The sequence below is a fragment of the Peromyscus leucopus genome, chromosome 8b (assembly GCF_004664715.2).
Source record: "Peromyscus leucopus breed LL Stock chromosome 8b, UCI_PerLeu_2.1, whole genome shotgun sequence".
Classification (NCBI taxonomy): domain Eukaryota; kingdom Metazoa; phylum Chordata; class Mammalia; order Rodentia; family Cricetidae; genus Peromyscus; species Peromyscus leucopus.
In genome coordinates, this window is record NC_051086.1 from 17,964,947 (window position 1) to 17,979,491 (window position 14,545).

Genomic DNA, 14,545 nt, shown 5'->3' on the forward strand with positions numbered 1-14,545 from the left:
TGTTCACCTTGCTAGCACAGGGCAGTTCTGCAGAGAAGGTACTGTGATGTGATAAGGAGTCTTAACTAAAGGCTGCCATCCTGGACCTGTGTGAGAGATGCTTCCTTAAAATTGAACGGCCTGTCACACGAGACACAGGTGTACACACAGACACATGCATGAGTTCACGTGGACTACACCTAAGTGGATTGCTCATGGTATGGAGTGAGAATGGACATGTGTGCCTCTGACCTCCAGACCAGCCTAGACTCACCCTCCCCTCATCATCAGGGAGATGGATGCAGAACTGGCTTGTGGGATGAGTCACAGAGGCGGCCAGGATGAAGGGCAGGATTCAGCCTCTCTGGGGATCTTTATTTATAGCTCCGACTGCTCAAGAGGGAGGCTGAAATCATTCCCAAGGAGTACCACCGATGAAGAGTGATCAGATAGCCAAAAGATGTCATTCCCACTGCTGTACTCTCTCCCAGGCAGGCGCCTGTTGCTGCTCTCGGAGCTGGAGCCAGGAGAAGTGCTGTGTCACTCTAGGGAGGCTGCGGAGCTACGGGAGCAGCTGAGCCGACTGCTCCAGCTGCTCCTTCCGCAGTTGCTGAACCCCTGTCCCCAGTGTCCAGGCAATCCCTATGCTAATCTGAGCAAATCTTCCCAACTCCAAACAAATAGAACCTCTCCAGGCGGACAGAGGCCACTGATCAGGAAGGATGCTGTTTTGATTCAAAACGACACAATCTAATCCTACATCCAGATGCTCTACCTCTGTCATGCTTCTGTAATAAACAGAACACGTGATATGGGAAGTATTCACCCAAAGGCCTGTCCTTCTTTCTTGAGGGGATGATGCCTCTTTGTTGTGTTGTGGTGTGTGTGTGTGTGTGTGTGTGTGTGTGTGTGTGTGTGTGTAAGTACAGGCCAGAGGACAACCATGTCTGTCACTCACAGGCACCATTCACTTTACTTTTTGAGATAGGGCCTCTCATTGGTCTGGAACTTGCCAAGTAGGCGAGGGTAGCTGGCCAGTGGATGCTTCTCTCTGTATCCTCAGTGCTGGAATCACAAATATGTGCCATCATGCGCAGCTTTTCTTTTATGTCAATTCTGGGACTGAATTCAGATTTTTGTGCTTTTAAGGCAAGCACTTTGCTGGCTGAGCTAACTCCCTAGCCCTTTGTTGGATGTTGAAGGACACTAAAAAAAACTGGGTGTGTGTGGTGGGGGTGTCTGTTGAGCATCGAGCTCCTTGTGCAGGCTCTGGGCTTCATGCATTATGGCCCACAAGTTCCTAGGACTCTTCCTGACATAGAGGTGGTGCTCAAGAGGGACACACGAGCCGAGGGAAGGACACATGTGTGATCTTGTCAACTTCTTAGTTACAAAGACCTCATAGTTCTAGCTCTTAGGTGGGGTACATACTACAGAGAAAAGAATATTCTCCCAGGAGCCAGATAGTTCAGGGCTCTAATCTGCCACTTCTGCCAGAAGACCTTTGATAGACCCCTTAGTCTCCCAAGCCTCAATTTATACATCTATAAAATGGAGACCCATTGGGTACCTATTGCTTTTTGAGGACCATGGTAAAGATTAGAGATGGTGCCAGCATAGTAGCTTACTATGACATATGCCACCTAAGGTGAGTGGGATGTCACTGTCATCTAGGAACACTTTGGTTGAGTTGATTGGTCAGATCTCACTTGGCAGAACGTCAAGACTGCTATGGGGTCTGTTTGGTCTTTTGGTCCCCGTGACAGTTAATATTCATTGTCAACTTTACAGGCTATAGAATCACCCAGGAGACAAACTTCTGGGCATGTTTATGAGGGAGTTTCTAGACTGGGTTAACTGAGACAAGAAGACCCACTCTGAATGTGGGTGGCACCGTTCCATGGAGTGGGGTCCCAGACTGACGAAAAACCAGGAAAGAGAGCTGAGTACCAGAGTTCACCTCTCTGTGCTTCTCCACTGTGGTTGCAATGCAACTAGGTACTTCAGGCTCCTGCAGCCACGCCTCCCCACCATGATGGACTGTACTCTCGAACCATGGGGCCCAATAAACCTCTCCTTCTTTAAGATGCCTCTTTAAGTTCTCATGTATGTTGTCTTGGCAGGGAGAAAAGATGGCTCAGAATTCATTGCTCCTTCCAGCTCGTTGATATTAGTTGGTTCAAGTGTACCATGAACTGTGTTCTGAGCTGAGACAGGGAGCTCTTGGACTGGACACCAGCTGCTCAGTGCAAACCTCATGCTGTGACCCTGGACCATGACCTTGGCTGCTTTTCATGAACAGGGCTTAGGTAACACTAGCCTACTTACTCTGGACTCTTGATCCCAGCGGGTCACTCTGAGCCTGATGGCCCTGACCAAGACGTCACCCTAGCATTTGGTTTTGCCTGGTAGTTTCCCCCTTTGATTTTGGGACCTAATGAAGCCATAGGATTCTGGTTATATCAGTTGAAGATATGTAAATCTGCTTATCTGTGTTTCAAGGCCCACAATCTATCCCATGTGCCTTCAGGTTGTTCCCAAGGGAGGTCAGTGAACAAAGAGGGCCAGTTAGTGAAGGAGACTAGAAAAAAAAAATCAGATTTTTTTTTTTTTTTTTTTTTTTTTGGTTTTTCGAGACAGGGTTTCTCTGTGTAGCTTTGCGCCTTTCCTGGATCTCACTCTGTAGACCATGCTGGCCTTGAACTCACAGAGATCCGCCTGCCTCTGCCTCCCGAGTGCTGGGATTAAAGGCGTGCGCCACCAATGCCCAGCAAAGGCTAGGCTCACAACCAAAAATATAAAAATCAGATTTTAAAAAAAAAATCTCAGAATAATTCTTTTTTTGAGACAGGATCTCATGTAGCACAGGCTAGCCTGAGACTTGCCATGGAGCTCAAGTTGAAGCTATGTAGTTGAGCACAATCTAGAATTACTGATCCTTAGTCTCCACCTTCCGAGGCCTGGGATTATAGTCATGTACCACCTGTCCAGTTTATGTAGCTCTGGAGACCATACCCAGGGCTTTGTTTATGCTGGGCGAGCAGTCTACCTACAGAACCATGTGCTCAGCCAGAGACTAGTCACTGGAATGACACAATGCCAGTCATCTGTCATCAGGATTTCAAGAACCCTTTATTTGGGCTCTTCCTAGACTGAGAAGAAAGCAATAATTACTTAAAAGCTTTGATTTTGTGCTGGGCAGATCTGAACTTACAGCGTGGTTTGACTGCTTGCTACTTTAGGCATCCTTGGGTGAGTGGCATCATCTTTGGGTCCTTGCTTATAAAGAGGGGTTAGTATGGGACCTACCTTACAGAGTCTGTAAGTGTGTTAAACAAGATCACGAATGTAAGTGCTTAGGCACAGTGGAAAGTAAAGAACTATGATCAGATGTCATTTGTTGCCCTCATGGTTGCAGAGTCATCAGAAGGATTTGATGAAATGAAGGATTTCAAATCCTGGAGGGATTTGAAGCTGGAGAGCATGGTGCTGACACAGGGCATGAAAGCAGCCATTTTTTCCAGTTTCTGGAATTTGATGGATGTGCTATTGGCTTGGGTACATAGCAACCAGAGAGCCTGGAGGGCTCCTTAAGGACAGCCTCCCAGGGCAACATTTTCAGTCTGGTGCAGTGTGCAGGAAGGAGTTCAGACTCTGCTGTCCCAGGGCCTTGCATGGCCAACAGTTGTGCTGGATCCTTTCATCTTAGCAGGGTGACTTAATAAGGGGATGTGTGACATGTCAGGTGCCACAGTTTTATATCATATCTGTTTCTGTACCACCCTTTTTTTGAGATAGGATCTCATGTAGCACAGAGATCACTGAGTTTCTTGAGAGTGAGTGAGCTGAGACACCATACAGGACCAGGCAATGAGTCCTGATGAGCAGTGATTCAATCTCCTGTTCCATCACATCTGCAGTATTTCCAGAAAAGCTTTTTAAGCAGACAAACTGACCTTCTGAGCACAGCACTGAGTCTCAGGCCAATTCCAAAGAGCAATGTCTTCTATCCCTCAGAGGAAGAAAACATGGAAAGTTCTAGAACTGGGTCAGAATGGGGAGCTGCTTTCTACTGGCTAGTAAATGTCTGAAACAAATGTTTCATGGATGAAAGGGAGAGTGTTCAAGTTCATTAAATTATGATGATACTATTAGTGGTCCATATAGAGTCATATAGAAAGGTCAGAGAGTCCTTAACTCTGTATTCACACACCACGTCACTAACTCTGTAGACTTTCTCAGGTTCTCACTAACCATCATAGAATGTTAAGACAACCTATATGGCTACCCCTTTCACAAAAGGTAGGTGTCACAAATACCTGCCATCTTTCCATGTTCTTTTTCACCAGAATTGTATGTACCGCCATGTGCTAAGGTAGACCCATTTGTTAGATCCAAGGGATGGACTTTGTGTGTTTTCATTCAAACATGACAGTCTGATTCTTATTGCTAATCATTGGCTTAGGGATAGCCAATTCTGACCAATGTGACCTGAGTCAAAGTTTCCTAGAACCTTCTGGAAAAAGTTTGCTTTCGATCAGAGAAAGACATGGCAGGAGGAATCCCCTCCTTTTCTTTTGTATGTCATTTGTATAAAGATACAGGGTTTGGAGCCATAGCAGCTTATTTTTTTTGCCAGCTGAGGAAAAAGCCAGAAACATTATAGAGAACTAGATTCAGAGCATTGATGTTGTCAAGCCCTGTTCTAACCCTGTAATTATCAATATGTCAACTTTTGTTAAGTAAAGCATTGAAAATCCATATTCACACCTATCCCAAAGCAGTTGAACTAATATATGAGGAAATTTCTTTATTTGCCATTCCTTTTTTCCCCTTTCCTTTCTTGATCCAAAGGACTCAAACTCCTATACCCATAGGGCCACAGCAACACTTGAAAATGTGTAACGGAGGCTAATTGGAGATTGCGTGTACCTTGTACAAGGACTAGTGTCTCTATTTGGCTGTAGCTGGTGGTGCCGATTCTGATTCTGGAATGCTATCCCACTGAGACCAGATGTTTTTAGTTTTTGGAAGAAACCGGAAGCTATATTCTTGTGTGGTATCTCTCAACTTTGAGGTGCGTATTTAAGTTATGAAGAAAGAGATCGTATAGGCACCAAACACTTTCATGCCCTGCTCGCCTAAGGATTACACATCTGTACTTGGCTTTAGCTGCGTACTTCCAGACCTGTGAGCAGTCAGCCTCTGCCATGTACTTCTGCCCTGGTGACCTATGCCTCCACACACCAAAATAACGAGACAAGCGACAGTGGACTGGAACTTCTCAAACTGTGAGCCCGGACACGGGCTCTGTATAAATTTTTCTTTATAAATTGCTTAGTTCAGGTATTTTGTCATAGTGCTGATCGCTGACTAACACGAATGGGTTGGAGAGAACTTATCCCCATCCCACCATTGCTGGAACCAAATAACTGACAAGAAGTGACTTGAGGAAGGAAAGGTTTCATCCGGCTCACAGAGGGTATAGCCTATCATGGAAGGGGAGGCATGGTAGCAGGAGTGTGAGGTAGCTGGTAACATTGCAGCAGCAGTCAGGAAGCAGGAAGAGATGAACGCTGGTGCACAGCTCTATTTCTCCTTAGGATTCAGTCTGAGATCCTAACCTATGACATGATGCCACCCACATTCAGGATAGGTATTCCCACCTCAGCCAAACATCTCAGCCCTCATACAAACAGTCAGAGGTGTGTTTCCATGGTGATCCTACACCTAGTCAAGTTGACAATGAAGATTAACCATAGCAGCCACAAAGCTAGGATGTTGAAGGCGATTTCTAGGATTTCGATATTTTATATAGCTTTACCAGTGCCAGGAAGACTCATGATATTTTTCTCACAGCAGCCTTCTTAGTTTCAATTCCTAGTGAATGATCAGTTCTTCCCCAGAAAAATAAAAATACCCCTGAGGAATGCAAGGACAGTGCAGAAAGAAGCCTGTGTTGAAGGGCCATGTGTGCCAATAGCAGGTTGGTGGGAAAGTTCAACCAGGTCCCTCTAAAGAAGGCCTGGGATGCTATAGACATGCTAGCCAAGAGAATGCCCTGTGACCTAGGAATCTGGCTCCCTCCTAAGAGGGGCCAAGCAAGCTGACTAATTTTATGCTGTCTGCTATAAAATTGGAGACCATCCGGTTTGCCTCTGGGTCATCAAATGAAGTCTTCAGAGCATTTTGATGAAAGGTGTCAGAGAGCAGCTAACATGAACTTCATGTGGAGCATTGTGTACAGCATGTCGGTGATCCTTGAAGAGAGGATGAGTCACCACCAGCTTCAGGAATTTGGAAGAAATGCCAGTGAAGCTGTGAATAATGGGTGCAGTTCTGACACCGAAGAAGGCAAAGGGCAGGTATTAGTCAGTAGGGAGGGGTAGGGGCTAGGGGAGGCCAGCTACATTCCTACAGAGCTTTAACAACTTGTGGCCATATGACAGGAGCATGGTGAGCTGGAACAGTGAAGAAAGGAATCCGATGTAGAGGAGGTGGTGGTGGTGAGTCTTTTCTAAGGGGCAGATTAGTGGTTTTGACAGCTTCTAGAAGCTCTGCAGGGCTCTGGGCTTTTAATCATGGCTGTAGGAGCTGGCAGCCATCAGTGAATTTGAGCACCTCTGAAAAATTCGGGGATCTGCAGATGGAACATTCTACAGACAGTCAGGGACAACCTTAACTACATCTAGAGGGCAAGTTGGAGTTGCTAAAGAACATGAGCAGGTGTCTGTATCAGTTACTTGTCACCGTGGCAAGACAGCTGAGAAAAGAACACACAGAAGGAAAGCTTCATTCTGACGTAGTTCCAGAGGCTGCAATCCATAGTCATTCACTTCTGCTGTTTGTGGGCCTTGCATGGTGAGGCAGAACATCGTGTTAAGGGGCATGTGGTAGTGCAAACTGGCTCCCTTGGTGGTGGGCAGGAGGGATGGGAAGAGGGAGACCGGGAAGGAAAACGAGGGAGATGGCGAGGGGGGCAGGGGACAACATAGACCTTTAAAAGCCAACCTCCCAATGACCCACTTCCTCTCTCTAGACTGGCAGTTCTCAACCTGTGGGTTACAACCTCTTTGGGGCAGTTGAACAATCCTTTCAGAGGGGTCATGTGTCCGATATCCTGCATATCAGGTATTTGTATTACAATTCATAACAATAGCAAAATTATGAAGTAGCAATGAAATAATTTTATGGTTGGGTAGTCACCACAGCATGAGGAACTGTATATCAGAGGGTCTCAGCATTAGGAAGGTTGAGAACCACTGCTCTAGAGCTCACCTTCTATAGTTGATTCAGGTATGAGTTCATCAATGGACAGGTAAGAAGCCAGCATCTTCATGACATAATCACTACTCAGTGCTGCCACCTGAGGCCCGAGTGGCCATTTTATATCTAAACTACAGTGTTTTCAATCCCAGTGGGGAAATGCCACCAGGGCAGTGAGTTGTTCTAAAGACACGTTCTTCTCCCTCCAGAAAACAACAAGAGGTAAGGTCACACAAGCTGATGGCTGTGTGTTTTCAGATCTGCCAATCAGTACTTGGTGATTCATCATGGGGAGAGGGCAGCAAAGAATAATCGTTAAGAGTATGAGTCTTGCTGGGCAGTGGGGGCACAGGCCTTTAATCCCAGCACTCGGGAGGCAGAGGCAGGCAGATCTCTGTGAGTTCGAGGCCAGCCTGGACTACCAAGTGAGTCTCAGGAAAGGCCCAAAGCTACACAGAGAAACCCTGTCTCAAAAAACAAAACAAAACAAAACAAAATAAAAAAAAAAGAATATGAGTCTTGGCAAGTGAGACGGATGGTGTCTTCACTTGTCAGTGTAAATTAACCTGAAAAATCAGCCTAGAGATGAAAGCTGATGGAACCACCTCCACCATCGTTGCCACCATAGTGGGCACCATTTGTAACCATAAGTGGATGGGGGGGGCGTGCTGTTCTAAGATGGGAACAATGCCAATGCCAAGGCTTGTTGGGAGCAGGGTTTGGCATGAGGGGTGGATGCCTGGAGGTAGGAGAGAAAGCAAGATTGGAGAGAAGAAACTGAGATGCCATCTTCATTAGCGTTGTCTCCCAGTGGGCCCCGGTGGCAAAATCTTTATTGGTTCCTGGCTAAGGCCTGTATGGAATGGCCCCATTCTGGGCAAGGCCCTGTCTGTAGGCGATAAGGCCAAGTTCAAACTGACCTAAGTGTTTGCTGTCAGCCATGTTAGCTGTGTACTCCTTTCTGAAAGGAGTTATGAGCAGCGGGTCACTACATCCTGTCCAGAATCCATATCCTCAGTCCAGAGAGGGCATTTCTGCTAATTCTTTGTGAGGCTGTCACTTAGCACCTTGGGCTAATTCTTGACCACAGCTGGAGGACATGGTGGAATTTTCATGATGCTTGAGAGAGCAGAGTGTGACAAGACTGCAAATCTCAGATGTGGATAAACTGGGTTTCAAAGTCCGCATCAATAGTCAACTGTGATGGTTAATCTTAGTTGTCAACTTGACAAGCTCTAGTACCACCGAGGAGACCAGCCTGGGGCTTGCCTGTGAGGGGCTCATCTTGACCAGGTTGATGGAGTGAAGCACTACACCCTTGGCTGGGGTCCCAGACTTCATGAAAAGGAGAAGGCCTAAATACCAGTTTCTGGATGAGTTTTTTTTGTTTGTTTGGTTTTTTTTTTTTATTCCTCCTAATCTAGATGAGCCAGCCTCTCCTCTCTGTCATGAAATCTTTCTTTGTTTTCTTCATAGCAACAGTCAAATTTGAAGGTCTACTTATTTTTTTTTCTGTGTATGGCATTTTTCTTCCAGTTACCTTTATGCCCTCTTACCTTTTGACTGACTATCAACCCTGGAAAGGTAGCATTCTACCTTTCAAGGTATGCCTGTGTTCATTAGCCTGGAGACCCAATGTCCAGCTCAGATACACTGCTGCTATCTAGTGGTCACAGATCACGTGATATTGATGCAAACACACTGGACTGTGTACCATGGTCCCAAAATGTTTTTCACAGACCACCTCCTTTCATCTCCATGACAACACTAAGAAGCTGAAACCACTAATCGCTCCCTTTTATAGATAAGAGGCTTGAGTGTGTCACTCAGTGACAGTACTTGGCTAGCATGTACGAGGCTCCAGTTTGACCCCCAGCACCCTCTCTCAAGAAACACACTTTACAGATAAAGCAGTTGAGATATGGAGAGGCTACCTCACTTTGGATTCCATAGCTAGGAAGTTTTAAAAAGAAGTTATTACTTAAACGTAGGCATGAAGGCTCCTGAGTCAAAAAGCATTCATTTAATGACACCATGTAGTTCATGGTAGAATGGAATCAGACCCCTGGACATTTCTTACCTGAAAGATAAGGACATCTGCTGCCTAAATAGAAGAACTACCGAGGAACTTGGGAATTAGAATTGAGGAACACTTACTGGACCAACCTCCTAGGGCAGAATGAAAATATCCTCTATAGCTAGTCCAGATTAGTTTTTATCCATCCATCCATCCATCCATCCATCCATCCATCCATCCATCCATCCATTCATCCATTCATCCATCCATCCACCCATCATCCATCCATTTGTCTGTCCTGTGTATATATGTATGTATGTATGCATGTATGTGCACACAGATGTTAGAGGTCAACCTCAGCTATTGTTCCTCAGGAACTGTCCACCTTGGTTTCTTTTGGGAACAAGGTCTTTCACCGGCCTAGAGATCACCGATTTGGCTAGACTTGCTGGCTAGTGAGCCTCAGGGATCCACTTTTTCTGCCTTCCCAGCTCTGGGATTACAACATGTGTCACCACTGTGGCTTTTTTACATGAGTTCTAGATATGAAGCTCATTCATGGCCTCATACCTATGTGGCAAGCAACATAATGACTTAGCTATCTTTCTAGGCCATGACTTCCATTTTGCCAAGGAAATCTTGGAGATAATAAAGCAGTGGTTGGCGTTTTTGATCTTGGTATTGAATGGGATTAAACAAGGAAACTTTCCATAGTCTTAGTAACTGATTAGAAAAGACTTTCTGAGGATACCCACCTTGATGTCAGGACAAGCCCTTGACAAGTCCACCTGCCACAGTAGCTGAGCCTCTGGGTGTGTAGACTAGCTGTGTGTTAACAGAGAGGAAATGTGTTCATTGGGCAGGAGTGAGGGAAATACAAGGGGTAAGATTGCAGAGCCACAGGAGTCAACTATTCAGCTGTGCTAGGTTGTGCTCTGTATAATCCCCCCAAGACTGTCACCAGACAGTCACCAGTGAGTTCTTGAAAACATAGAAAACTTCAGCAAAATAGATTTTCTTTGAAATAGCATCGCATACAGTCCAGGTTAGTCATGAGCTTGCTATGTAGCCAAGAGTATCCTTGAATTCTGATCGTCCATCCTCCACTTCTCAAGTGCTGAGATTCCAGGCATGTATTCGTCATACCTATTCTATGTGGTGCTGGGAATTGAACCCAGGGCCTTGAGCATTCTAGGCAAGCACACAACCAAATGAGCCACATCCCCAACCCACAGATTTATTATGGAAAATAGAGAAAGGACTTTTTTGGAGGGGACCTGTAGCAAAGTGGGTAGATAATACGAATCACAACACCAGGAAAAGGCAAAGATCTTGAGGACCATTTAAAACTTTGCTGCACCACAGAGCTTGGGGTTTAAAGAATCATCACTGAAATTGCGAGAGTATTGCAGAGAGTGAATGTCTATCATTGGTAACTGTCTTAGTTAGGTTTCTATTGCCGTGAAGAGACACCATGAATATGTCAACTCTTACAAAGGAAACATTTAATTGTGGTGGCTCACTAACAGTTCAGAGGTTCAGTTATCATCGTGGGGAGCATGGCAGTGTGCAGGCAGACATGGTGCTGGAGCTGAGAGTGCTTACATCTTGACTCAGAGGCAACAGGAAGTCGACTGACTGTCACACTGAGTGAGGCTTGAGAAAAAGACCTCAAAGCCCACCCCCACAGTGACATACTTCCAACAGAAGGTGTGGCCCAGATTAAAGATGTGCCTTCCAGCCTCAAAATATGGATTAAATGTGTGTACCATCCAGCTTCAAGATCTGGATCAAAGGCATGTTGTCTTCCTGCCTCAAGATCCAGATCACAAGTGTGCCCTCCATATCTGGATTATAATTCATTCCAGATATAGTAAATTGACAATCAAGAATAGCCATCACAGTAACATCTCTAAGAGTATCTCACTGTTTTCAGTACAAGTGAAGAAGAACAAGAAGACAGTTCTTATGGGCCAACCCTACACAGGTATTCCTGGTCAGATTCCTTCAAAGCTGAGAGGACGAACTTCCTTTTTATGTTTGTGCATTGGTGTTTTGTCTGCACATATATCTATGTGAAGGTCTTGGATACCCTGGTACTGGAGTTATAGACAGTTATGAGTGGCCATGTGGGTGGGAATTGAACCTGGGTCCTGTGGAAGAGCAGCCAGTGCTCTTGACCACTGAGCCATCTCTCTAACCATGACAGGGAGAACTTTCAAAGCTGACCTCTAGGACTGCTCCTCTCATGGGCTCTGCTTGGAAACCTCTCTCTTAGGCCACCTGTCCGCTAGTTCCCATAGGAATCAACCCAGCCCACTCCTCCAACAACAGAACCCCAGCATGGGGAATTTCTTTTCCTTACTTTAGTCAAAACTCAATAACAAAAGCTGTAGGATGTCTTTAAGAGTAATCTGAACCCAGACTTGGGAGGAAATCTCCATTCTGGAATTTTCTTGCTGTTGGACCTAGGACAAAGCACTTAGGTTTACTTCTCTGAAATGGTTTTTATGTATCTGTCATGATAGTATACATGGCTATATACAAGGGTAAGTAAAGTTATTATCTGCATGTGTCCGCAGCAGCCCAGCACGAAGCTTGGAAGGCTACAGTTTTTGAGTGAACACAAAGCTGTCCATGCTGTTCCTGGGAAACTCAGTGTGCCATGAATATGTCATTGAATAGGCTTTAGAGAAAGATAATTTGCCTGCTTATTAGAAACATCATCACACCTAGCTACCACCTTAGAAATAATTTAGTTAACTCAATTTTATTAAAGACCTCCTTTCTGAGAGTTTGCTTTGTGGCTAACTGCAGCTGGGGCTATTTGTGTTTTCATGTGTGGGCTTTAGGAGGAAAGTATTTATGCTTTATAAAGGGAGTTTAATTAACACACAGGAGTCAGAGGCAGCACAGACAAGCTTATTGAAAAAGGACATTTTTGGACAAAGAGGAAGCTTTCTGAGTTTCTTTAAGCAGGAAACAAAAGCTGTCATCTTCAACCATTTCAGGAATCACCCAGACGAAGGTGTCTTTCTAAGACTTCTGGGAAAACACATTGCAGTGGTAAAGGGTACAGCTTCTCTCTCCCGTGAGCCAAGCATGAGAACCAGGACCCAGTGATAGACTCAGACAGCGACTGTGGTAATTAGTGACCAATGCAGCTTCAAGCCACACGTAAATACGCTTTTCCTTTACGTCCCATGTAAAACCTTCTCCCATTCCATCTTAAGTTCACTTGCTTTACCCAATGACTTTTTTCCCCCCTCAGAGTTCCATGAATGACTTATGGCTTTGTGATACCACATCCCATAAGATTACATAAGGCAGAGTGAAAAGCAAGTGATTGAGCCAAACTTAATAAGGAAATAAACAAAAACTCAAAACAGTTTCAAATAGTAGATACGTCTTGGCTATGGCCAGCTGACAGTTTTGTACTCACCAATGGTGTGTGTTCAGAAGTGAACGCTGTTTCTGTGAGGATCTCTTAGAGTTCCTGTTGCTACCAAGCTAAGACCAACTCAGGCTTAGGTCCCCAGAGATGTTCAACAACGTCTACAATCCCCCAAATACTCTCCTTTCCCCGTTAAGTGAACTTTGCTGTTAGGTTGCAGAAACAGCCCGTCATTCTGGTTAATGATTGGACAAAAGCATCGATGGAAATAAACTTGATTTTTTCTTTCCCTTTCTCTCTCTCTCTTTCTTTTTTTCTTTTTGAGACAGGGTTTCTCTGTGTATCTCTGGTTGTCCTGGAACTTACTCTGTAGACCAGGCTGGCCTTGAATTTACAGAGATCCACCTGCTTCTGCCTCCCTGAGTGCTGGGATTAAAGGTGTGCACCACCACCGCCCAGCTGGATGATTGTTTCTTTAGTAAGTGCTAAGAAAATAGGACTTCAGTGTTTCCAGGGCCAGGGGTGATCTGGTTCTACTCATGGTTTCATGGGTAAGGAAGCCAGTGACCAGAGAGGTAAAATGGCATGCCCAAAGCCACACAACTAGATAATGACTAGCTTGATGGACATATGCTAACCTTAGAACCTCATGGCCTGGGCTCCTTGTTTAAGGAGAAGTAGCGACATTGTCTATTTTTTCCCTTTCCTCTTTGTTTCTTTTGTTTTCTCCTTCTCTTTCCTTCCCTCCCCTCCTCTCTTCTGTTCTCCCCTCCTCCCCCCTCTCCTATTTCTTTCTTGAGACAGGGTCTCGTGCAGCCCAGACTATAGGTGAGAATGACCTTGAACTGACCTCCCTGTCCCTGCTTCCCATGCGTCGAGATGACAAGAATGCACCACCACAACTGACCTGCATTTCATTTTTCAACTTAAGAGGTTTTGGAGCTTATTGGGTGGGATTTCTATTGCTGACCTCTTTACCCGTTCTGAGCTACTCCAGGGAGTCAGGGCAGGCTGGCAAATACCTGCAGGGCAAGGGTTGTGTTGAAGATTAGAGGACTGGCTGCCAGGATAGCTACAGTGAGGTGGTTCCTCAGTTCTTGGCAGAAGTGTCCAAATGACAGGGATGAGAGTTTGTTTAAGATGAACTTACAGCATCTGGCAGCACACACAAGATCTGCGCAGGCTTAATCCAGATGTGATCCCAACACTGACATGGGGTAACTCTTTGCAATTGATAGTCACTAAAGGAAAGTCAGCTTTCTCCAATGGAGTGTCACAGTACCTTGTATCCAATGTACTTTGGGGCAGGCTCCATTCCCAGGATTAGATGGCCAATACAAAATGTAGTCCATGTAATTTTATTTTATCATGGACTTTTTGCTTTGTCGTGGCATTTTTCTCTCTTATTGGTCTTTTGCTTATTTGTTTTGAGAGAGAGAGAGAGTATGTGTGTGTGTGTGTGTGTGTGTGTGTGTGTGTGTGTGAGAGAGAGAGAGAGAGAGAGAGAGAGAGAGAGAGAAGAGAGAGAGAGAGAGAGAGAGAGAGAGAGAGAAGGAGCTGGGTAGGTAGGGAGGTAGAGAAGAGTTGTGGGGGGAAGACATGATCAAAATATATTCCATAAAAATTTTAAATTAAAATCAACCAATCAACCAAACAAATAAACAAACATAAAACTGAGGTCTAATGCTATAGAAATCAAATATTATAGAAATCTAATACTATTTTTAATTACTATAATTATTCTCACTTCAGCTAAGAGTTTGTTCCAGGATCTGCTTATATTCCTGGTTTGTAAAGTAGGCATGAGTGACAGATGGAAGGTAAGCTGACCGTGAGAGGAAAGAGTCCCCAGAGGCAATGTGCTTGAGCTCCACGACCATACATGGTCA

The 14,545-nt window shown here is 45.0% G+C and overlaps 1 protein-coding gene across 2 annotated transcripts in view; it reads right to left on the minus strand.

Moving 5' to 3' along the window:
• Positions 1-12,864, minus strand: part of Adra1b (adrenoceptor alpha 1B) — a 117,191-nt gene extending 104,327 nt beyond the window's left edge. For both annotated transcript variants that reach the window (XM_028864266.2, XM_037200622.1), the window contains exon 1: positions 12,705-12,864. The gene's annotated coding sequence lies outside the window, so the exon portion shown is untranslated. The remainder of the gene's footprint in view (positions 1-12,704) is intronic.
• Positions 12,865-14,545: the final 1,681 nt, after the last annotated feature.